Source organism: Lynx rufus, unplaced genomic scaffold (assembly GCF_022079265.1).
Source record: "Lynx rufus isolate CCGP_SWC_20201006 ecotype Redwood Valley unplaced genomic scaffold, mLynRuf1.p SCAF_5, whole genome shotgun sequence".
Classification (NCBI taxonomy): Eukaryota; Metazoa; Chordata; class Mammalia; order Carnivora; family Felidae; genus Lynx; species Lynx rufus.
This window is the reverse complement of record NW_025814867.1, coordinates 35,018,897-35,044,471: the sequence shown is the minus strand read 5'-3', so window position 1 is coordinate 35,044,471 and position 25,575 is coordinate 35,018,897. Positions and strand designations below refer to the sequence as shown.

The window sequence follows — 25,575 nt, the reverse complement described above, 5'->3', positions numbered from 1 at the left end:
TGAAATGTCATTCTTTGGGCAGCCTCCAAAACCCTCCTGCAAGAACATCCTGACAAGGTGGACCCCAAGGACCTCTCTGGAAGCCCTGATTTATAACTTCTGTCTCAATTAATTAGGACAGCATTATTGTTCTTTTCAGGTGCAAATGAAACAGCTCAACACTGCCCTGCAATTAAACTCTGCTTAATTCCCCCACATGTCCCTTACCCACGCCAACGCTGACAGGAATAGTCCCCCCAGCCTGCCTCCATCTGCAGAGCTGAGTCTTTCCTAATCTCAGTTCCCAGGGACTTCACCAGTGCGGCCCCAACCCCACACCCCACCCTGAGCTGGGGACCTGCAGGACTGAGTCAGGGTAGGTGGTAGGGACATGCTAATCACCCAAGTCACAGAAGTGGCTTTCCTCTCAGGGATAGTGGGGACAAGGAAAGGGATAAGTGTCCCTCTGGGAAAAGGGACTTGATTCACTCCAGGAGGGACACACCCATGATGATATGCCCCATTCTCTTACAATAATCAAAACCCTACCAATCGTTCAGAGATAAAGTTTGGGACCCTCCTCTCCCCCCTCCACAACCCACAAAATCCCCTTTGAGTACTGATCTTCTTTAAGATGATCCTGGCCATTTCTTAAGATGCCTCTAACAAAGAAATACCAGATCTGAATTAACAAAAGTTGTGGTTTGTTTTAAATGGCTGCAGTAACAAATAGGTTAGTACACAAAAATACAGTATACTTATGTAGTGCTAGTTCCAGGATAATTTTAGCATTTACAAAATTTCTGAATTCAGAGTGTACCTGGGGTAGTCTGGTCCAAGCATGGTGTACAGGTTTAAAGGTAGATGGATATTGAGGAGGGCACCTGTTGGGATGAGCACTGGGTGTTGTATGGAAAGCAATTTGACAATAAATTTCATATTTAAAAAAAATAAAAAATAAAGGTAGAGAAGGAACTCTATTCTGTCCCATTACTGTCTCTCTGTAACCACTTGGCAATAATGTCAAAAGTTGAAAAGCCCTTCATGAATACGAGGTCTAAGCCCAATGGGTCCCTTCCCCCAAAACCACATACCCCAGTGGAGGTCCTGTTTGAACTCCTACCGCTTAGCTCTCAGTCTTACCATGGTCTTAGATGCCCTCGTGCACATTCATCATATCTGTGGTTTGCCATCTTATGAACAAGTCTCCCATATTTAGGGAATCCCTTCTTTGGGGATTCCATCTCTCTCAGGTATTCATCAAAGAAAGAAATAGCTTCCCCAGCCTCCTTTGCATGCAGGTTCCAGGTATGAGACCAAGATTCCCTCAGTCACACCAAGTAAAGAGATCTGCAAAGGAAACTAGGTGAGAAAGATGGATAATGCAAATTCCATTTTTTGAAATGGGACCAGTGGAGGAATTGGCTTGGGGTGACACCAGTGGCACACTTCCGGTTCCCAGGGTCCGGTGTCACAGGTACTAAGTAGTGGACACAAAACAGAGAGGCAACAACGTCTCTGTGCTTCTTACACAATCCACCTACCAAGTGGCCTCACCAAAAGATCCACATAGAATCTGGTCAAGTCTCTGGATCCAACTACATATTTACAGGAAATGTAGGGGCGGCGGGACATGTTAGACATTTGAGGGGTGCGATCAGCAAAACCCAGACTATAAGAAACTGCAGGACAAACAACCTGATTTCCTCAGCAAATAAATTGCAAGGAACAAAAAAGGCATACAGAGGGAACCTATTGTCTAAAATAAATTCAGGAGACATATCAGCTAATTATACTATATGGCCTTTATTTGAATCCTAATTCAAATAAATAAATTGTGAAAACAAAATACTCTGTTTGTGAAAACAAACAGAAACTAGAGATAACTAGAGATAACTAGGGAAATTTGCACACTGACGACATGTGATATTGCCAGAAATGCTATTAAACTTTTAGTATTATGGCATTATGGTAATGTATTTTAAGAGTTCTTGTCTTTTAAAGATACACACTGAAATATTTATGGAGAAGGGGCATAATATCTGGGTTTAGCTTCAAGATAATTGGAAAGGTGAGGAATATTAGGAATGGAGACAAAATAAGACTAGCCACAACCTGATAAATGCTGAAGCTGGGTGGTGGGCATATGGAATTTCTTCAGCTATCCTTTCTGATTCTGTAGATACTTGAAATATTCCATGATTTAAAACTTTAACAAAAAAAAAAAAACTAGTATAAAAATTTAAACAAACGATCCTGCACAAAATCAAACTCCATCTGGCTTAACTATGACTACCCTTACAGAGTTGACATCTTGAGGAGCCCCCTGGCAAGGTTAGCCGGGCACTTTCCATTTTAAATCAAAGAATGGAAAGCCATCGTTTCTCCTCTGGGGAAAATGGAGGATGGGGCTGCTTGAATGTGGAGGCTGAGAAGCTCTAGTACACTCTGGCCATCTGGTCTCCCACAGCTCTTAGATGCTCTGGTTTCCAGGGCTGCACCGGGAACCGTGGGAGCCAGTTCCATAGCTACCGTGCATCTCCGCTCCATCCCATCTACCTAGTTCTACCGGCAGCCATCTTCCTCTGCTACAAACTATCCACGTGTTCTTCTGTAGCCAAGGGGATATTGGAAAGTGTGTGCAGATGATGGGTCTTCCAGAGCCAGATTCAGGTTCTGTGCTCTGAGAGAGTTGGAGGGGTGTCTCCAGCCTAGTCCAGGAGAGCAGCAGTGAGAGGCCATAGCAAGGCAGTGCTTTGGAGGAGGAGGGGCCGTGGCAACCAGCAATGCCAAAGGAAAATCTGTGGGACTTATCAGATGATTAAATACAGAGAAAGGGAAAAATAGAAGAATCCAGAAAAAATTTCCATCAAGCGCCAGACAGTTTATATACTTTGTCTCCTTCAGTGCTCACCATCAGTGTCGCAGATTGCTGCCAGTGTACTTGTTCCAAGTCTGGTCCCCTTTCTTCTGATAATAACACTCAGTCCATGTACTTCAGACAGTTCTTGCCTCCCTTGTCCCCAGTCAGTTCCAGGGTTGGCATACAGCACAGGCCTGGCCAATCAAACTCAAAGTCACTAGACCTGACACAAATACATAATCTTGGGGTTTTCCTTTAAGATACTGGAAAGAGATGCTGTCTATCCTTTGGGAATACTAAAGGGGTAGAATGTCAGCCTGGAGCTGCTGAAAGCCATCACATGGAGGGAGTCTTACTGAAATGAAGGCTCATGGAAGAAAGCAGAGGCAAGAGATGAAGAGATGCTCCATCATTCGCATGTCAGGATCCAGCCCTACTTGATGTCAGTCCTAACCCTGGGCTTTTTACTTATCAGCCAATTAAACCCTTTGTTTTCCCTAACTAGTATGACACACACACACACACACACACACACACACACACACACACATCCCACTCTGGCAGAGATCCTGGACCCTGGGAGTAAGGGTGAGGGGTTAGGGGAACAAGAGTAGTAATAAGACCACGTAGATGAAGACAGAGAAGAAGGATGGAGACCTAGTAGAAAAGAGAGCTGTGGTGGTTTTTAAATCCTCTGGAAAATCCTTTGATATGCCTGCCTTCCAAAGCCTAATTTCCCTCCCCTTGAATGTGGACTGGTAGCAGAAGTGAGGGTATGTGACTTCTGAAGGTAGGTCATACAAGGGTACGTACAACTGCCTCCTTGGTTTCTCTCTCAGACTACTTGATCTGAGGGAAACCAGGCGCTATGTCACAAGGACACTTGAGTAGCCCTGTGGAGAGGCCCACATGGAAAGCAACTGAAGCCTCCCACCAGCAGCCAGTGGGCCACCTTTGAAAACAGGTCCTTCAGTCCAACTAGGCCACTCTCAAACTCCTGACCCATAGAAACTATGAGACAATAGAAGTTTATGTTGCTTAAAGCCACTAAGTTAAAGAGTAATTTGTTACCCAGCAGTAAATAACCAATAAGGGAGCTCTCAGACACATAATCAAGGTGGTCCCTGTGCAGACTGCCAGTATCTCAGTGGGGAACCATGAAGAAGTGCTGTGCCCCATGAGTATGATGTATCAGCCCATGGCAAGACCTCCTTTCTTCTCTGTAGGCCTTTAAAAGTGGAACCAAGAGGAAGCACTGAGATTGGCACCTGGGTCTTTGAGATGCCAAAGACTGTGACCCTTCCATGAGGTAACTGTTCAGAGTCTAGATGCCAACGAGCTAGAAGATAGGGAGGAAATAGCTAATGAGCATCAGATTGTCTTTTTGAACCTTAGAGGGGTCATGAATTAGAAGATAGAAAAAGAGGGTGGCTCTGTTATTAATTTAAATTACTTAAGTCCCATGGAGATGTGATTAAGGTAGAATCAAGATTAAGATCGTAGTAAATCCAATGAGACTGTCCTTATAGGAGATAGAAAAGGGCACACACAAAAGAAGATGGTTTGAATATGGAGGCAAAATTTGGACTGTTGTGTTTATAAGCCAAAAAAAATGCCAAGAATTGCCAGTAACTACTAGAATCTAAGAGAGAGGAACTGAACAGATTCTTGCTCAATCCTCCAGAAGGAACCCACCCTGTCAATATCTGGATTTTGGAATCCTGGCTGCCTGAAGTGGGAGAATAAATTTCTGTTGTTTTAAGCAAAAACAAAAACAAACCTACCCATGATAATGATATTAACTATTAATAGGTGAGACAATATCAGATAACATATTTAAAATGGCCTTACTGGATTAAGACGTGCCCCTATTGTCTTTCATTGCTTCATAAATGTCTACTGATCACCTGAGCAGGGCCAGGGCCATGGCTGGGCCATTCACACGTAAGTGTTACACCGGGGCCAGGGGCCAAATGAGTGCCTCAGACGTCCAGTGCTATAAGAGCTTGTTGGCATATTGAGAACAGCATGCAGGGCAGGACTCGAGAAAGACCCCCTGGCAAGTGTGGACTGAGCAAGCTGGCTGGATATTTGGAGAGATAAGAGGGGGGAGTTTTCTAGTAGGCAAAGAGATGCAGCACCAGGTGAAGCAACTTAGGCTGGTCCATTGTATGGGAGGAATACCAGAAGGAAGAAATATCTTCAGACTGTTCACCCCTAAATGAAGAATCTGGAGGCAACAATGCCTTAACCTGAAGAAGTCACCCTAGGCCCTCCTTGACATCTCAGACACCATGACAAGTGGTGGGGAAGAATGTGGGGAACTTCCTGAGCCCATGAGGAGTACCTTCATTCCTGTCCTGTGGCATCTGCCCTCCTCATTTTGGTGTTCAAGTCCTCCTTAAGAAGTCCCCCATTCCCCTGAAGTCCTGAACACACCCTTTCTGGTTGAGCCAGGCTTGTCTCCTGAAGTCAACAGTGACTACACTGCACTACACTATTGTTCTCCCTGTTCTCATTGAAAAAAAAAAGTGCCTAGTTCTTCCCTTTCTAGCAAATTCTTACGAACTTCTCCAAGTCCGTCCTCCAAAAAGCCTTCTTGACTGACTATTACCTAACTAATTCTGCTCAATTTCGATTGGTTTGGTGCTGTTGTGATGTTGGAAGTGAGAGGTCAAGTCAGGATGCACATTCCAGGAACTCGTTCTTTGATGACCATGTGGCCTCTATCAGACTTTCTCCAGCCGGGTAGGACCTGGTCTCATGCCGTTCTCCTTTCCCTCCTCACTTCGCACTATGTTCTCTGAGTTACTGGGCCGTGCAAGTAAGGTAATTACTACTCTGAACTTCACACACCATGGTTATCAGCCCAGCCCTGACCATGCTTTCATTTATGGCCCTTCAAAGGAGACCTCCAACCAACGTAAAGAAATCTTCCTGCCACGCAGCAATGGGTAAGAGACCTTTGGCCTACAGAAGAGGCCACCTCTGAGAGGGTGCTGCTCCTCAGATGAGGTGGCCATTGCAACACCTAATCTAGGATATCAAGATAATGCCCGAGTATGTCTTCAGAAAATTTCTGCTATTGTGTACTTTGGGCCTCTCACCATTTTATAGCCCCTAATTGATAACCCTCAAGGTTGCTGCAATCACTACAGATTATTTTCCCCCAAGCCCTACCTATTCTTGAAGACTCAGCTAAAGGCCCTATTGAAGCAAGACACCTTCCCTATCAGCCCCGGATGACTGCATGACTGCTCTCCTGACTGACATTGTATCATTATAAATTCCATTCTTTTTGTGGTGCATGAACTCTCTTAAAAATATTTCTTGAGCAAACAGTAAATCAAAACTGAAGTGGCAAAATGGTTAGACAATGATGATAATATAAATGTAGAGAACATTTGCAAATCCTATATCCCAGCAAGGGACTCATATACAAAATATGGAAAGGACTTTCTACATTCAATGTAAGGCAACAGTCTTATCTAGAAAATGAGTGAAAAACTTGAATAGACACTTTACCAATGATGACATAAGGGTGGCAAACACATTAAAAGATGTTCAGGATCACTAGCCACTGGGAAAATGCAATTTTAATCATAGTAGTATCTGTTCAAAAAGTATGCTATTAGAATGGCTAAATTTGTTAGAATGTTAGAATGGCTAAATTAAACTTGTTAGAATGGCTAAAATTAAAAATCTGATAATGCCAAGTATGGGTAACCCTCCAGAGATACTAGATCACTTGTACATTTTTGGTGGAAATATAAAATGGTAGAGCCACTCTGGAAATGAGTCTGGCAGTTTCTTAAAAAATTAAACATACACTTGTCATACAACCAGTGATCACCCTCCTGGGTGTTTTTCCCAGAGAAATGGAACATTATAGTCACACAAAAACCTGTACGTGAATGTTCATAGCTGCTTATTTCTAATAGCCAAAGACTAAAAAAATCCCAATGACCTTCAACAGATGAAGGGTTAACGGAATGCTAGTCAGCAACAAAAGCAAAAAAACTGTTCATACTTAAAATAATTGGATGGATCTTAGCGCATTAAGCAAAGCGAAAAAACCCAGTCTCAAAAGTTGCATATTATATGGTTCCACTTATGTGGCATTATCTAAATGAAAAAATTGTTAAGAAGGGGGACACAACAGTGGTTGCTAGGGGTTAGGAAGGGGCAGGAGGATGTGGCTATAAAGGGACAACATAAGAGAGTATTTTTGTGGAGATAGAACAGTCCATATCTTGACTGTTATAATGGTTGTATGAATCTATACATGTGATTAAATATCACGGAAGTATACACACAGACATACAAAACGAGAGGGTGAAATCCGAATAAAATTTGTAGTCAATCGTATGTATTGTGACAACAAATTTCCCATTTTGATAATGCTCTATAGTTGTAGGAGATGTCACCAGTGGGAGAAGCTAGGTGACGGGTACTCAGGACCTCTCTGTACTATTTTTGCAACTCGTGAGTCTATAATTATATCACAATTAGAAAAAAAATTTTTTTTCAACGTTTTTTATTTATTTTTGGGACAGAGAGAGACAGAGCATGAACGGGGGAGGGGCAGAGAGAGAGGGAGACACAGAATCGGAAACAGGCTCCAGGCTCCGAGCCATCAGCCCAGAGCCTGAAGCGGGGCTCGAACTCACGGACCGCGAGATTGTGACCTGGCTGAAGTCGGATGCTTAACTGACTGCGCCACCCAGGCGCCCCAGAAAAAATATTTTTAATAACACTACATACAAAATCCTAAGGGATATGATTTAAAATATAAGAAAATGCTCATATCCTTAGATAATTAATAAATTAATATAATTAATATATAAATTATAATTACTATTATTGAACAAGGTTTGGAAGTAATTACGAATTTAAGTGTTAGAAAAAGAATAACAAAATTAGTATAAAATAATAGGAAGAAGGAACTGACAAAGCAAAAACAGAAATTTTTGCCATTGAAAATAGGCAAATAGAACAAATCTTTAAAAATAAAGGGTTGGTGGGCACCTGGGTGGCTCAGTTGGTTAAGTATCCGACTTCAGCTCAGGTCATTATCTCGCGGTTCGTGGGTTCAAGCCCCTTGTGGGGCTCTGTGCTGACAGTTCAGAGCCTGGAGCCTGTTTGGATTCTGTGTCTCCCTCGCTCTCTGCCCCTCCCCCGCTCACACTCTGTCTCTCTCTCTCAAAAATAAATAAACATTAAAAAAATTTTTTTAGTAAATAAAGGGTTGTAGGGCACATGGGTAGCTGAGTTAGCTGAGCCTGTGACTCTTAATTTCAGCTCAGTTCATGATCTCATGATAGTTGGGCCCTGTGCAGAGTGTGGAGCCTGCTTGGGATTCTCTCTCTCCTTCTTCCCCTGCCCCTCCCCACTTCAATAATAAATTAATAAGTATTAAATAAATAATTAAAAGTGTTGGATCTTTAGAAATAAAATAGAGAAACCACCAGCTAATGAAATCAAGAAGAATTCATAAGTATATAAAATTAAAATTAGAATGAGGAAATAGCTAGTGACACAGAGGAAATAAAAGTATGATTATTTCTTCAAGAAATGGAAGATTTTTAAGTGAAATGTAAAAAATCAAAACTTATCGCAGAACAGACTGAAATCTAGAGAGATCAATGACTTTTATTGAAATTAAGGAAGCTGTCAAAGAACCACCCTTTCTCATAAAAGCAGTAGGCCCAGATGATTTCACAGGCAAATTTTATTAAATACTAAAAGGAACAAAACTTGTACTTTTTTTCTTTCAAGGTTTCATCAGGTTAGGTTTTTGGGATGAATATATTTTTCCTTTCTATCTTTGTATTCTCATTCCCTTTCCTCCATAAGCGACCATTTTAATAAGTTTAGTGTTAACATATTTTTGCAACATGTGCATTGTTTTCTGGCACTATATTCTTAATTTATGCAAATGATGTTATATATTTCATTGTGTCCTACATTTCTGATGCTAACTTAAAAATAAAGGCTCAGTAGGGGCACCTGGGTGGCTCAGTTGGTTAAGCATCTGACTTCGGCTCAGGTCATGATCTCACTGTTTGTGGATTCGAGCCCTGTCTCGGGCTCTGTGCTGACACCTCAGAGCCTGGAGCCTGCTTCGGATTCTGTGTCTCCCTCTCTCTCTGCCCCTCCCTGACTTGTTCTCTGTCTCTGTCTCTCAAAAATAAATAAATGTAAAAAAATAAAATAAATAAATAAAGGTTCAGCAAAATAGGCTTGGGTGGCTGACTTCTTAACAAGACATATTAGACTAAAAACTAATCATTTATTGACAAGACATTAAAAATATTTCTACTAAAATCAAGAATAAGACATAGATAACCACTAATATTTTTCTGTGAGGATTAGCCATTGCCAACGATCCAAAAGTACAAATAATAAAATAAATAAAAGAATAAAAATTGGAAACAAGGAAGCAAAACTAACATTATTTGTAGATGATATGATTGTATACTTGAAAATGCAAGAATATAAGTAAATCAAGTAAAAAACTATTACAGATAATAAGAGAATTCAAAAAGGTAACTAGGCACAAAATTGATGCCCAAGTCAGTAGCTTTCTTATATACAAACAACAACTAGAAAATATAATGTGAGAAAATATTCTATTTCTAATAACCATGACAGACAAAATATTTAGAAATAACTAACAAAAATATGAAGGTTATATAGACAAAAACTTTAAACTTAGTCTTAACATGAGATAATATTTGGGTTAATGGAAAACCCTACCCTGTTCTTGTATAGGAGAGCTCAACATTATAAAGATGTCCATTCTTCCTAAGTTAATATGTACATTGAATGTGAACATTTTCCCACTTTCCTTCTTTTTTTTATGTTTATTTATTTAGAGAGAGAGTGTGTGTAAGCACACAAGCTGAGGAGGGGCAGAGAGAGAGACGGAGAGAGAGAGAATCCCAAACAGGTTCCACCTTGTCAGCGCAGAACCAGATGTGGAGCTCAAACTCACGAACCATGAGATCATGACCTGAGCTGAAATCAAGAGTCTGACATTTAACCAACTGAGCCACCCAGGAGCCCTCATTTTCACATTTTCATAGCAAAATGGAATTTTAAATTAGTGGGGAAACTATTTGAAATGGTGTTGGGACAATCAATGACACATTTGTGAAAATAATTAAGCTAAATCAAAAAGTTTATAGGCTTAAAAATGAAAGCATAAAGGTTCTAGAAGTAATTACATGAGGTTTTCTTTTTCTTTTTAAAATTCATCTTGGGGTGGGGAAGACCTTTCTATGACATAAGCCTTAGAGCCAATGAAGGAAAAGTTTGATAACTTGAAGTACCTATAAATTAAAATTTCTGCTCAGAACTTTCAGTTTAAAAATGTGGATTAGGGGTGCCTGGGTGGCTCAGTCAATTAAGCATCCCACTTTTCTCAGGTTATGATCTCATGACTCCTGAGTTCAAGCCCCATGTCAGGCTCTGTGCTAATAGCCCAGAGCCTGGAGCCTGCTTCGGATTCTGTGTCTCCCTCTCTCTCTGCCCTCCCCTGCTCATGCTCTGTCTGTCTCTCTCTCAAAAATAAATAAACATTAAGAAAATAATACTAAATAAGTAAATAAATAAATAAGTGGATTAAATACATGAATTTATCACTGCTCTTTCCCAAAATTTCATTACAATGACAACAAAAATGTTAAAGGACAATTTTTAAAGATGATTAATCATGAGCTTCATGCAAATATGAAATAAATACTTGGCAAAGATTTTATTTAATTTATTAATTAATGAAAGAGCCACTAAGATATTACATTAATATCCTTACAAGGAGGATTTGACTTAGAGACTTATACCTCCTACCTAACAAAATCTACTGGCATTGTCAAGATTAGACATCATTTGCATAGCTATAGACTGGAAATAGTTGTATTATTATCAGTTCTACAAGTTAACTTCTATCTCACAGAGTTGGAAAACAGCCTAGTCAGAAACAATCAACAAAACTAAAAGACAACTGATGGATTGGGAGAAGATATTTGCAAGTGACATATCCAATAAAGGGTTCTTATCCAAAATGCATAAAGAACTTATAAAACTCAACACCTAAAAAACAAATAATCCAATTTAAAAATGGGCAGAAGACAAAAACAGACATTTCTCCAAAGAAGACATCCAGATGATCAACCGACACATGAAAAGATGCTCAACATCACTTATCATCAGGAAATGAAAATCAAAATTACAGTGAAATATCACTTCACACCTAGAATCATCAATACAAGAAACAACAGGTGTTGGTGAGGATGTAGGGAAAAAGGGACCCTCATGCACTATTGGTGGGAATGCAAACTGGTGTGGCCACTGTGGAAGACAGTATGGGGGTTCCTCAAAAACTTAACAATAGAACTACCCTATGATCCAGCAATTGCACTACTGGGTATTTACCCCAAAATTACAAAAACACTAATTCAAAGGAATGTACACACCCCTATGTTTATAGCAGCATTATTTACAATAGCCAAACCGTGGAAGCAGCCCAAGTACACTTCGATAGATGACTGGATAAAGAAAAGGTGGTATAGATACACCATGGAATATTATTCAGCTTTAAGAAAAAAATGAAACCTCGCCATTTGCAATGATATGGATGGAGCTAGGGAATATGATGCTGAATCAAATAAGTTAGAGAAAGACAAACACCATATGTGGGATTTAAGAAACAAAACAAATGAACAAAGGGAAAATGAGAGAGAGAGAGAGAGAGAGAGAGAGAGAGAGAGAGAAGCCAAGAAACACGCCCTTGACTATAGAGAACAAACTGATGGTTACCAGAGGAGAAGTCACAGGGATTAATGAGTACACTTATCATGATGAGTACTGACTGATGTATGGAATTTTTGACTCACTATATTGTACATCTAAAACTAACATTACACTGTATGTTAACCAACTGGAATTAAAATAAAAACTTAAGGGGTACCTGTGGGGCTCAGTCAGTTAAGTGTCCTACTTTGGCTCAGGTCATGATCTCACAGTGCCTAAGTTTGAACCCCACATCAGGCCCTCTGCTGTTAGCACAGAGGCTGCTTTGTATCCTCTGTCCCCCTCTCTCTGCCTTCCCCACCCCTCTAAAAAATAAATAAGCTTAAATAAAAAAGAAAAGAGCCTCATCAAAGACAACCAAAGATCACCTGCATGGGTAGGCTAGACAGGATACCCACTAACATTATTTTGCCTGTTTCAAGTCTTTTACAGTTTTCCCTGACAGTCTCCCCAATTTGTCATCATAATAATCTCAAGAAAGATTATTCCTGATCACAAAATAAGACTGTTATCCAAATCTTTGGCCTGATTATGTGCATAGGTGCAGTAAGAGTGTTAAGATAGGTTTCTTTAAATTTGTTTTGTGGGATCTAGAGTAACACAATATTGAACATTTATAAAATTAACTTCCATCTGAAAGTTTTCATAAGGATTCTCAAATTGGACTTTTAAAAATGTCTATTTGCTCTCCCCTGACTAAAAAAATGAGCCTAAGAAACTCTAACAAATTTTAATTGCAAATGTAGATGAATTTTACTTTTCTCGAGGTCCACAAAATGACTTACGTTTTCTGGCCTGCCAGAAAGTGACCTTCCTTACAAATTGTGAGGCTGAACCCTGTAAACCAGGCACTTAGGCCAGTTTTCCTGGGAGGTCATAGTAAGCGATGGTTCTGTAAGTACAACCAAACTTTGTTCCTTAGCAGTGGCTTGTCATGCCTCATTGAAAGAGCATTGTTCTCAACCATGATACTCTGGAAAGGCCTTGGTTGTTTGATAAATTTGTTTAATTAGGTTATGGTAGAAAGGAAGACAGATTCTTGTTAAACCTATGCAAATAACTATATTGCCATCAAAAATAGACTCAGAATTTCTGAATCGTAGGAGTTCATGGAATTAGATATCCCTTTTAAGTGTTTCATTTTAGTTTATGAGAGCAGAGTCTACCAAATTTTCATGGGTTACTTAGAGCATAGGAAGAAATAGAAAGGGCTTCCTTATATATCTGGAAAATAGTGCATTAAAACAACATCAGCGGGGCACCTGGGTAGCTCAGTTGGTTGAGTATCTGACTTCGGCTCAGGTCATGATCTCACAGTTTGTGGGTTCAAGCCCCGCATCGGGCGCTGTGCTGACAGCTGGGAGCCTGGAACCGGCTTCAGATTCTGTGTCTCTCTCTCTCTCTCTGCCCCTCCCCCACTTGCACTCTCTCTCTCTCTCTCTCTCTCTCTCTCAAAAATAAACATTAACAAAAATTTTTTAATAAAAAAACCAACATCAGCAATATTCCAAACAACCACAATAAAATTTTTCTCATCAGTTCATTCAGTTTATATAATTAATTCTTATTCCATTCCATATTCTGGATTCATAATCTCATGAAGCCATCTGTTTCCCAACTAAAAAGGGTTCTGGAAATCCTGACTTAGTCTCCTGATATGGTCTCAAAGTTGCCTAAGTGATTTCAGCTCAGATGCCTCTACCCAAGAGTTAGTTCTTTGAAAGTCTGTATTTTGAAGTAACTTTTTCTACGAGACTCTGAGACTTTCTTTATTAAAAACACAAATTCTGGGGCGCCTGGGTGGCGCAGTCGGTTAGGCGTCCGACTTCAGCCAGGTCACGATCTCGCGGTCTGTGAGTTCGAGCCCCGCGTCAGGCTCTGGGCTGATGGCTCAGAGCCTGGAGCCTGTTTCCAATTCTGTGTCTCCTTCTCTCTCTGCCCCTCCCCCGTTCATGCTCTGTCTCTCTCTGTCCCAAAAATAAATAAACGTTGAAAAAAAAAATTAAAAAAAAAAAAAAACCACAAATTCTGGCTTGTAGCTTATAGGAAATACTTCAGCAAACATTGGAGTAAAACAGAAACTATTTTTTGTTCTTGTTTTTTGTTCTGATTGTTGTTGTTTTTCATTTTATTTTACTTTGTTTTTTCATCACCACAAGTTCACTCTTTAATCCCTATCACCTATTTTCCCCATCCTCCCACCAATCTCCCCTCTGCTAACACCAGTTTGTTCTATATAGTTGAATCCCTTTCTTGGTTTGCCTCCCTCTCTCTCTCTCTCTCTCTCTCTCTCTCTCTCTCTCATGTTCCTTTGCTCATTTGTTTTGTTTCTTAAATCCCACATATGAGTAAGATCGTATGATATATGTCTTTCTCTAACTTATTTCACTTAGCATTATACTCCCTAGCTCTATTCATGTTGTTGCAAATGGTAAGATCTTTATTTTTTATGATTGAGTAGTATTCCAATGCATATATATATACTACCTCTTCCTCCATCCTTCCATTCATCAGTCAGTGACCACTTGGGCTCCTTCCATAGTTTGTAAATCATGCTGCTATAAACACAGGGGTGTGTGTATTCCTTTGAATTAGTGTTTTTGTAATTTGGGGGTAAATACCCAGTAATGCAATTGCTGGATCATAGGGCAGTTCTAGTGTTAAATTTTTAGGAATCTCAATACTGTTTTCCAGAGTGGCTGCACCAGTTTACATTCTCACCAACAACAGTGCATGAGGGTTCCTTTTTCTGCACATTCTCACCAACACCTATGGTTTCTTGTTTGTTGATTTTAGCCATTCTGACAGGTACAAGGTGATACCTCATTGTAGTTTTGATTTGCATTTCCCTGATGATGAGTGATGTTGAACATCTTTTCATGTGTCCATTGGCCATCTGGATGTCTTCTTTGGAGAAATGTCTGTTCATGTCTCCTGCCCATTTTTTAATTGGATTATTTGTTTTCTGGTGTTGAGTTTTATAAGATTTTTATACATTTTGGATTCTAACCCTTTGTCAGATATGTCATTTGCAGATATCTTCTCTCATTCCATCAGTTGCCTTTTAGTTTTGTTGATTGTTTTTTTCACTGTGCAGAAGCGTTCTATTTTGATATAGTCTCAATAGTTCATTTTTGTTTTTATTTCCCTTGCCTCAGGAGACATATCTAGAAAAACGTTGCTACAGCTGGTGACAAAGAAATTACTGCCTGTGCACTCTTTCAAGATTTTTATGGTTTCAGGTGCCACATTTAGATCTTTAATCCATTTTTAATTTACTTTTGTGCATGGTGTAAGAAAGTGGTCCAGTTTCAGTCTGTTGTAGTACCTGTCCAGTTTTCCCAGCACCATTTGTGAAAGAGAATATCCTTTCCCATTGTATATTCTTGCCTCCTTTCTGTGTTTTCTGTTCTATCCTATTGATCTATGTGTCTATTTTTATGCTAGTACCATACAGTTTTAATTACTACAGCTTTGTAATATAACTTGAAGTCTGGAATTTTGATACCTCAGTTTTGGTTTTCTTTTTCAAAATTACTTTGGTTACTCATGGTCTTTTGTGTAGAACATGGTTTGCTTGTTCTACTTCTGTGAAAATACTGCTGTTAGTATTTTGATAGGGATTGATCTGTAGATTGCTTTGGGTCATGTATCCATTTTAACAATATTTGTTCTTCCAACCCATGAGCAAGAATGTCTCTCCATTTCTTTGTTTCATCTTGAATTTCTTTCATCAGTGTTTTATAGTCTTCAGAGTCCAGATCTTTCACTTCTTTAGTAAAGTTTATACCTAGATATTTTATTATTTGGGGTGCAATTGTAAATGGGATTGTTTTCTAATTTCTCTTTCTGTTGCTTTGTTATTAGTGTATAGAAATGCAACTGATTTCTGTACATTGATTTTGTATCCTGCAACTTTACTGAATTAATTTATCAGTTCTAGTAGTTTTTTGGTAGAGTCTTTAGGTTTTCTATATATAGTATCATGTCATCTGCTATAGTGACAGTTTTACTTCTTCCTTCTTTTTATTTCTTTATGTTGTCTACTTGCTGTGGCTAGAACTTCCAGTATTATGGTGAATAAAAATGAGAGTGGACATCCTTATTTTGTTCCTGACCTTAGGGGAAAAGCTTTCAGTTTTTCACTATCAAGTATGATGTTGGCTGTGGGTTTTTCATATAAGGCCTTTATTATGCTGAGATATGTTCCCTCTAGACCTACTTTGCAGAGATTTTTTTTATTAAATTTTTTTTACATTCATTTAATTTTGAGAGAGAAAGCGACAGAGCATGAGCAGGGGTAGGGGCAGAGAAAGAGAGAGGGAGACACAGAATCTGAAGCAGGCTCCAGGCTCTGAGCTGTCAGCACAGAGCCCAACACAAGGCTCGAACTCATGAACCGTGAGATCATGACCTGAGCTGAAGTCGGATGCCTAACCGACTGAGCCACCCGGGTGCCCCGAGAGTTTTTTTTTTTTTTAATCGTGAATGGATATTGTACTTTGTAAAATGCTTTTTCTGCATCTATTGCAATGATCATATGGCTTTTATCCTTTCTTTTAGTAATATGAAATGTGTTGGTTGCTTTGCAAATACTGAACCACTCTTGCATCTCAGAAATAAATCCCACTAGATTGTGGTGTATGATTTATTTTAATATATTGTTTGATTTGGTTTGTTCATATTTTTTGAGGATTTTGCATCTATATTCATGAGAGATATTGGCCTGTAGTTGTCTTTTTTTGTGGTGTCTTTAGCTGGTTTGGGTATCAGGGTGATACTAGCCTCATAGAATAAATTTGGAAGTTTTCCTTCCTCTTGTATTTTTTAGAATAGTTTAAGAAGAATGAGTCTTAACTCTTCTTTAAATGTTTGGTAGAATTTGCCTCCAAAGACATCGGGTCCTGGATTTTTGTTTTGGGGGAGTTTTTTGTTTTGTTTTGTTTTTATGGATTCAATTTTGTTGCTGGTGATAGGTCTGTTCAAATTTTCTATTTCATCCTACTTTGGTTTTGGTATGTTAGCTTCTAGGAATTTATCCATTTCTTCAAAGTTGTCCAATTTGTTGACATATAGTTTTTCATAATATTCTGATATAATTGTTTGCATTTCCATGGTGTTGGTTGTTATTTCTCCTCTTTCACTAGTCATTTTGATTATTTGGGTCCTCTCTCTCTTTTTTTTTAATGAGTTTTGCTAGAGGTTTATCAATTTTTTTGATCTTTTAAAGAACCAGCTCCCAGTTTCATTGATCTGTTCTATTTTTTGTTTTTGTTTTTGTTTTAGTTTCCATATCATTTATTTCTGCTCTAGTCTTTATTTCTTTCTTTTTGCTGGATTTAGGTTTTGTTTATTGTTCTTTTTCCAGATCTTTTAGGTGTAAAGTTACATTGTTTATTTGATATTTTTCTTTCCCCTTGAGGTAAACCTGTATTGCTATAAACTTCCCTCTTAGAACCACTTTTGCTGCATATAAAAACTATTTTTAAATGACAGAGCAATGTTATTTTATTACTGAAATATTTCAAATAGACTGATAAGAGTTCATAATAATAATAAAGCATGAAAGGATATCTGATTATTTGGTTAGTGGGTTTGCAAAACAAATGTAATAAACCCATTCTCCCAAAAGAAACTTTAAATAAATGTCTCTTAGATCAATCATTAAATCTAATTTCTTTTTATATATATATAAAACTTTTATTTATTTTTGAGAGACCAAGAGTGAAAGCAGAGGAGAAGCAGGGGGGGGGGGAGGTGCAGGAGACAGGGGATCCGAAGCAGGCTCTGTGCTAATAGCAGTGAGCCAGATGAAGGGCTCAAACACACAAAGCATGAGATCATGACCTGAGCCAAAGTTGGCCACTCAGCCGACTGAGCCACCCAGGTGCCCCATTAAGTCTACTTTCTAAGAAGCCAGTGAATGTTACATCAGATTCATAAAATTGGGTGAATATACTTTTATAGAGGGAAAATTCTTAAGATATATCATAATCCTTAGATATAACATGTATATAATATATGAAGGATATCAAATAAAAAGATTGAGTACATCTGGAGTAGGGTCTAGACAATGGTATTTCTATAAAATTTTATGATTAGGTCTGGTATGCATTAAGATCCATTGGCCTAAAAAGTACTTGTTCAAATCTTTTAAAAAAGATAAAAGACTGTGACAATCAACATTTTAAACAATAATTGAAATATATTGTTGCTTATTATCATCAGACAAAACACTATCAAGACTCAAATAAATAGGGGAAAGTTCAACAGAACTATCTTATAAGACTTCCAGTCAATGTTTTTCCTGAATTTAAACATATACAGAAAGCAAGTCATTGAAAAATCTCTAGGGGCTTCCCATAAAGCATAAAATTTCTGAAATATTTATATTAATAACATCTTACCTATACAAATTTAACCTAGGGAAGGCTGAGCATTTCTTCTGATTTAACAGCTCTTCCCATGCAGCTCACCAAATCTGATTATTTCTAGCATCCCTTTTTATAAGGTAAAAGAACAAAGCTTTGTGTTTTTCCAGGATCCCTCTGGGAAATCTCAAGGACTACTTTAGGTGTAAAAGATTTCCTGCAAGTCTTATTTATTTTCTTCTATATTTCAGATCTAATTTTTCAAAGGCAAAAATCAAGAGTTGTCAGAGGAGATTTAGACACTTGATTAAGACAGGATCATGGGTGCTTGAGAAACAATACTTGGCTGCTTATTGAATCAAAGTGACAATAAAACATTTAAAAATAAAGACAGGGAGGAAACAGAATTGCAAAGAACCTTAGCACCTTCATAAGCAAGGAAACTTTTTTTGTTCCCTTTTATTCTCCTCCTCTTTTTCTTCTTCTTCTTTTTCATAATTAAGAGCATAACGTCAACATAGAGAATGTAAGATTATTCAGGCAAGTCACAGAGTCTTTGTTTTCTAGGCAGATTACACGGAAAGTAAATAAGGTAGCCAACTCTCCCAGCTTCCCCAGGACTGTTCTGATTATAATACTGAAAGTTCCACATCCCAGGAAGCCCTTGGTTCCAGGCCAATCAGGAATGTGGGTTACTTTAAAAAGAATAGCCATTGGGGCACCTGGGTGGCTGAGTCGGTTGAGCATCCAACTTCGACTCAGGTCATGATCTCGCGTTTTGTGGGTTCAGGCCCACCAGGCATTGGGCTCTGTGCTGATATCTCAGAGCCTGGAGCCTGCTTCAGATTCTGTGTTTCCCTCTCTCTCTGCCCCTCCCCTGCTTATGCTCTGTCTCTCTCTGTCTCTCAGTAATAAATAAACATTTAAAAAAATTTTTTTTAAAGAATAGTCATTTACACTGTAGGTGAAGACATTAATCAGAAGATCAAGGATGCAAGCCCATCAAGACCGAGAACATTGCAAAAATTTTAACACATTTCATATCTTATAAGATTAAGAATTATAAACCAGGATAAGAAAAATATACTTTCCAAGTCTTTCCCTTTACTACACTTTTTCATACTCTGGTTACACTTTTATTCTAATACAGATGTCAAGAGGTCCATAAGTTCAAAACTAATTCTATAATATTAAGATGCTATTTTTGATAACATGCTATACATTAATCACTATCTTCAAATGAATACATAAATGAGTATTCTAAATATTTCTCAGTTTTGATTTTTAATAGAGTAAGTATAAATAGTTGTAACACACATAAATCCCAAGAACCACTGCTTATGGAAAAGCGAAAGCATATTCTCGGTTGTATTTCTGTCATTTCTCCTTGTGCAGTTGCGACCACTGATATTAATTTTAACTTTTCACTCAAGTAATTAACTTCTATTTCACAGGAAAACTAGAGAGCAGATAATTGAGAACTTTCTGTCATACTGAAGCATTTTAGCAGACAGCTGAGTTCAGAATATAATTTTTTATAGTCACATGCATTCCTGTGTGGCAAAAATGAGCACATTCATTAACATGACTCATTGCTATAGCTTCTCTTTTAGCATATTAAAAAAGCAAAATTATGCTTAGTAATCAATGTGTCAGTGCTCTATCCTACTTAGAAAGTACCTACATATCCACTGGTTACATAATAATTAATTTAATTTAATATCAGCTTACGGGTTTTAAAAAAGCTGTTGAAATTAAAAATTTGTCAGAACAATGATTCAATTTAGTCAAGCATAAATTTATATTTTTCATAATCTTAAACATTATGTAGGAATAATGTTAGCTTATCTGATCAGTAAACCAATAAATGTCTAAGAAAAACATACCTAGGTAGAAAAAACTGCTTGTATTATACTCAACAATGATAAATCAGAGGAGACAAAGCTGTTTTTATTAAACTCACATTAGTAAACTGGTCTTGTTTGCCAAACATTTACTTTAATTATGTGGATTTGGATTCTTAAAAGGTTTCTGACTTAGCTTCAGGAAGAAGATTTTTTAGCACATTTAAAGTATTAGAAGTTTAATTATCTTATTTGGAGGATTTTATATAGACATTTATTCTATAAACCAATAAGAACAAAGCTCCTTTAATTTAAAAGACTGTAATCTAATTTGTGTATACCCTCCAGAAATAAGAAAATACACACACACACACACACACACACACACACACATTGATAGGTAAAGGCCTTTCCAAATACAGAGAGCTTATAGCTTTAATTCTACAATTTTAGCCACAAGTCACATGAAACAGACACAGAATTGTTTTTTTTTTTAAATCACCATTCTGTATATCAAAGAGACCTGTTCTCCTTCCTATTGGGCATGAATTTTTAAATTAATTTGTGTTCAAAATTTGTGTTTCCCAGAGAATGTAGAGTTGGCAAAGTGAAAATTCTATACTTGGATTCACCTAGGAGCCAAGAAAAAAAAATGTCTTGCTTTAAGGTGCTCATGAAATATACTTCTCTGGGCACACAGTCCACCTGGCTCTGTCAGGTGAATCTATAGTGCATCTCAGCAGAAACTTCAAAACTGTTAAATGATATTTTTTATTTTTATTTTTATTTTTATTTTTTTTAAAGTTTTTAAGATTTCAACGTTTATTTATTTTTGGGACAGAGAGAGACAGAGCATGAACGGGCGAGGGGCAGAGAGAGAGGGAGACACAGAATCAGAAACAGGCTCCAGGCTCTGAGCCATCAGCCCAGAGCCCGACGCGGGGCTCGAACTCACAGACTGCGAGATCGTGACCTGGCTGAAGTCGGACGCTTAACCGACTGCGCCACCCAGGCGCCCCTAAATGATATTTTTTAAATGCTTATTTATTTTTGAGAGAAAGAGGTACAGACAGTGTGATTGGGGGGAGGGCAGAGAGAAAGGGAGACAGAGATTCTGAAGCAGGCTCCAGACTCTGAGCTGTCAACAGAGTCCAATGCAGGGCTCGAACCCATGAACCGCAAGATCATGACGGGAGCTGTAGTCGGACATTTAACTAACTGAGCCACCCAGGCACCCCTAAATGATACTCTTTTAAAGATGAAATCATAACTCTCATATAAATATAAAATGAACACTTAGCAAAGATTTTAAATTAACTCATTAGTTGATGAGAGAATGAGTAAGATGTTACAGCTGCTTCAAATGATAATTTGACTTACAGAGATTCATATTCTTTATGGGATAAAACCTATTCCATGATCAGGAATCAATTGCACAGCTATAGACTGGAAGCGGTTGCTTCACAATCAGCTCTACAAGTTAACTTCTATCTCTACAAAGTTGGCTAGCTAAAGACTACCTGAATGGGTGGGCTATATAGAATACCCACTAATATATATTTTTTTGCCGTTTAAAAATGTTCACAACTTTTCAGAAAAGAATAAAAATGTTATAAATCCACAAAAGTGAAGAAAGTGAAAAAGCAGTTGAGTGATGGGAGAAATGAAAAAGTGTTTGGGTAAGTAGTGATTGACTTAGAGTAGAAAAAAAAAAAACCCTCAAGTGTCACAAAAGGAGAATGCCAATGAGAAGCTGTCTAATTTGCCCAAAAAACTTGCTGTGGGGGCACAGAAGTCAGAAGCATAAATGCCCCAGAAGATAGGAGTAAAGACTGAAAGTAGAAAGATCAGTTACATGTTTATAAAAGAAACAACTAGGATTCTGCACTTTCACCTCTTTCCCATCTAGAAAACTGACTATGCCTACCACTTCCATCAAGAACTACAGGTATACTGTCTAGAAAATTGTCCCTTTGGGCTTCTACATCTGAGGACGTAGGCACAGCACAACCACCTTGGGTTGTACAACAGGAGAGCTACAATAGGAGGAAGAAGCACTCCAGGACAATATTTTCAAGAAATAATCTCTTCCTTGATGCGCTTGATTCTACTGAGAGAGATTTCACGTTGTGTTTGAGAGTTTGGAAAGAATTAGGAAGTGATATGTATTAGGCTGAAACATAGGAAATTCACAATGTTCAACTGATTTGGACTTACAAAAAAAAAAAACCACAACAATTTCAAGCAACAACCTAAGGCAAATATTAACAGAACAAAGGGAAACAAAGAGTTGTGCAGGAATAGAAATCTAATCACAATAAATTATTCAGCTTGATTATCAATATTTAAATAGTCAAAATAATGTAAACACTAAACATTGACCTACCCCAAAACTGGATAATACAGAGAGAGAGAGAGCAAATAGAGGACTGAAAGGTATATGTTGGAAGGGAAGGAAAAACTGGTGTAATACTGCGAAATCTTCAACATCAATTGACAGAAATCAATAGAAAATGTCTAAAATTGGTATAGTAAAGAAAAGTTATATAAATCTATTGAGAAATGTAGAGGCAAGTGCCAGCAAAACAGCTAAAAGTGGTAAAAAACAGTTGCTTCTGGGAAGTAGGACTTTGGTAAATAGAAGCAGCACAAAAGACTTCTACTTTTATTATAAGCCATGTAGTAGTTTGAGTTTTGTAATATTTACACACACTGTATTGAGAAAAATATGGGGGGGAAATGCAATAAAGAAAGGAAGAGAGCAAACAAGGAACTGAGGGAAATATTTGTAACAGTTATATAGTAAGATTAATTTCCTTAATGTATAAAAAGCGGTTTATTTTTTATTGAAGTATAATTAATATGCAATGTGATATTAGTTTCAGGCACATAACATATTAATTCAACAATTGTATAAAAAAGTGCTCACCATGATAAGTGTAGTCACATTCTGTCACTATATAATGTTACTACAGTATTATTAACCATTTCTCTATGATATACTTTTCATCTTTGTGACTTATTTATTTTATAACTGGAAGTTTGTACCTCTTAATACCCTTTATGTATTTCACCTGTCCTCTCCTCTGCCATCTCCCCTCTGGCAACCACCAGTTTGTTCCCTGTATTTAAGAGTCTGGTTTTTTCTTTGTTCATTTGTTTTGTTTTGTTTTGTTTTAGATTCCACATATGAGTGAAATGATATGGTGTTTGTCTTTCTTTGATTTATTTCACTTAGCATAATACCCTCTAAGACCATAAGGTTTAGATGCATAAGGATGTTGCAGATAGCAAGATACCATTCTTTTTTATGGTTAAGTAATACTTCATTGTATATACATACCACATCTTCTTTATTTGCTTATCTATCAATGGACACTTGGGCTGCTTCTGTACCTTGGCTATTGTAAGCAATACTGCAGTAAATAGAGGGGTGCATATGTCTTTTCAATTTAGTGTTTTCATTTGGGGGAGGGAGATAAATACCCAGGAGTATAATTACTAGATTATGTGGTATTTCTATTTTTAATTTTTTGAGGAACCTCCATACTGTTTTCTCTGGTTGTACCAATTGACATCCCCACCAATAGTGCATGAGGGTTCCTTTTTCTCCCCATCCTCACCTACACTTTTATTTCTTGCCCTTTTAATACTAGCCATTCTGACTGATGCGAGGTGATATCTCACTGTGGTTTTGATCTGCATTTCCCTGATGATTAGTGATGTTGGGAATCTTTCCATGTATCTTTGCCATTGTACATCTTCTCTGGAAAAATGTTGATTCAAGTCCTCAGCTCATTTTTTCATTAGATTCTTTGGGGTTTTTTTAATGTTGAGCTATATATGTTCTTTGTATATTTTGGATATTAATCCCTTATCAGATGTATCATTTGCAAATACCTTCTCCCATTCAGTAGGTTGCCTTTTTGCCCTGCAGAAGCTTTTTATTTTGGTATTGGCCCAATAGTGTTTTTGCTATTGTTTCCCTTGCCTGAGAAAACATAACCTAGAATATGTTGCTAAAGCCAAGAGATTACTACTTCTGTTTTCTTCTAGGGGTCTTATGATTTCAGGCCTCACATTTAGGTTTTTAATCCATTTTGAGTTTATTTTCATGTATAGTATATGAAAGTTGTTCAGTTTCATTCTTTTGTATGTAGCTGTCCAGTTTTTCCAGCACCCTTTATCGAAGAGACTGTCTTTTCCCCATTGTATATCCTTGCCTCCTTTGTTATAGATTAATTGACCTTATAGGTGTGGATTTATTTCTGGACTGTCTGCTCTGTTCCATTGATATATGTGTCTGATTTTAATGCCAAACCCTACTGTTTTGTTTACTGCAACTTTGTAGTGTATCTTGGAATCTGGGATTGTGTTACCTGAAACTTTGTTCTTCTTTCTCAAGATTGCTTTGACTGTTTGGGGTCTTTTGTGGTTCCATGAACGTTTATAAAAAGCTCTTTAGGGGCGCCTGGGTGGCGCAGTCGGTTAAGCGTCCGACTTCAGCCAGGTCACGATCTCGCGGTCCGTGAGTTCGAGCCCCGCGTCAGGCTCTGGGTGGATGGCTCGGAGCCTGGAGCCTGTTTCCGATTCTGTGTCTCCCTCTCTCTCTGCCCCTCCCCCGTTCATGCTCTGTCTCTCTCTGTCCCAAAAATAAATAAAAACGTTGAAAAAAAAAATTTAAAAAAAATAAAAAGCTCTTTAAATCAGTCAAAAGTCTAACAACCCAATTTCAAATGAACAAGGGACATGAAAAAGCAGCTCACAGAAAAAAAATGTCCACAAGTATTTGAAAACATGCTCAATTATAATAGAATAAATTCATTTTAAAACAACAGAATACATTTTTAGAAACCTATCTGATTGACAAAGATTTCTAAAAAATTACTTGTTGGGGCGCCTGGGTGGTGCAGTCGGTTAGGCGTCCGACTTCAGCCAGGTCACGATCTCGCGGTCCGTGAGTTCGAGCCCCGCGTTGGGCTCTGTGCTGACAGCTCAGAGCCTGGAGCCTGTTTCGAATTCTGTGTCTCCCTCTCTCTCTGCCCCTCCCCTGTTCATGCTCTGTCTCTCTGTGTCTCAAAAATAAATAAACGTTAAAAAAAAAATTTTTTTTTTAAATTACTTGTTAATACACAGTTGCCAAGAATGTGATGAAACAGAACCCTCATACGCTGGGACAACCTATTAAAAACATTTTCTGTAATGTGTAGAAAAACATATGCACAAGATGGATCAGAATTGCAGTCTGTAATTACAAATGACAGGAAACAACCCAAATGACCTTCCAGTCAGGACTGACTAAATTAATTATGGTACTTGTAAGGAGTTGGATACTATACAGCAGTCAAAAAGAATAAGAAAGCTCTCTGTGTATTAATATGAAAATTTGCTAAGAGAAGCAAAAGAAAAATATGGATCAAAGTTTGTCGGATTCTCCTTTTTGGATAAAAAGGCAAGAAGTGGGAAATGTCTTTGTATCTGATTTTATATATGGAAAGAAACTCTGGAAAGGTACACAAGAAATTAATAAAAATGGTTTCTTGCTTAGCAATAGCAGCAGCAGGAACTGAACCAACAGCAGGACTTTTCACTGTATATTTTTTCATGCTTGAATTTCAAGCCAGGTGAATATGTTAGAGATAAATAAGAACAAAGTAGATCATATGTGCTGATTTGGAAATATTTCTTAGATATATTAAATGGA

At 37.9% G+C, this 25,575-nt stretch overlaps 1 protein-coding gene across 2 annotated transcripts in view; it reads left to right on the top strand.

Moving 5' to 3' along the window:
• Positions 1-25,575, top strand: part of LOC124526439 (retinol-binding protein 2) — a 67,321-nt gene that overhangs the window by 1,049 nt on the left and 40,697 nt on the right. The gene's annotated exons all lie outside the window — the stretch shown is intronic.